Genomic DNA, 1,006 nt, shown 5'->3' on the forward strand with positions numbered 1-1,006 from the left:
GTACATGTTTGGCAGGCAAAATGTAAATTTGTCTCCATATGTATGTGTAAAGTTGCCATTTAATGATATAATAATTCATTTTAAATGGTTATTTATGTTGATATATTTGTTATTTTACAATATAATACAATTTATAGCATCTGTACCATGCATGAAAGGCTTTACAAATAAGCTATCACAAAAACAACGCTCACTGAGCTACAGCAAAAAAAAAAAAAAAAAAAAAAAAAAAAAAACAAGAAAACTTGCACTTTCCCCACGGTCCCTTACTGAACGCTCCGCTGAGAGCGAGCTCTCCCGGCTTAATGCACATTGCGACGGCTTGTGCGGGGCAGTGCTCATTATACAGAGCGAAAATACTGAAAATGAAGGCTGTGAAACATGATCAGCTATGCCCTTTTGGCTATCACACCGTTTAGACTTTTTTAGGGCAAGTCGTTTTAAAGTTATTGGTGTTTATCGCTGAATGTGTCACGAATATCAAAAACAAAACCAATCACACCACGACTATAACGATAATGATGAATCTGACAACGCATCTGTAATATGTTTTAAATAACAACATTTAAAACAAACTGGGTTCAGCTAATGCATGTTTCTGTTAATGGATGCGCATTTTGGCTTCCCAATACGTTACAACAACAGCGATTAAATAAAAACGTGGACAAACCATTCTTGTTCAATGCGAGTGCCATATATGCTGGAATATGAGCAGTCATTTATTTCGTGATCTCCCGGGTGCTGATAGCGTTCGTGTGCAGATGAGACCTGAACAGCACACATTGCTATCTGGATTTAAACTAAACTCATTTAAGCTTTGCCAGTTTCAATATTTAAAGAGCCATAAAACGCAATGAGTAGATCTGTGTGCGCGCTCATCCGAAGCGTGCAAACCCGCGCCTCAGAACGCGCGCAAATATTAAGCTCTTTTATTGTGTTTGGACAAATTGACAGCAATATTTACCAAACATCAACAACAAGGAAATCACTCTTGATTGAATAGCTT

The sequence above is a fragment of the Garra rufa genome, chromosome 23 (assembly GCF_049309525.1).
Source record: "Garra rufa chromosome 23, GarRuf1.0, whole genome shotgun sequence".
Lineage (NCBI taxonomy): Eukaryota > Metazoa > Chordata > Actinopteri > Cypriniformes > Cyprinidae > Garra > Garra rufa.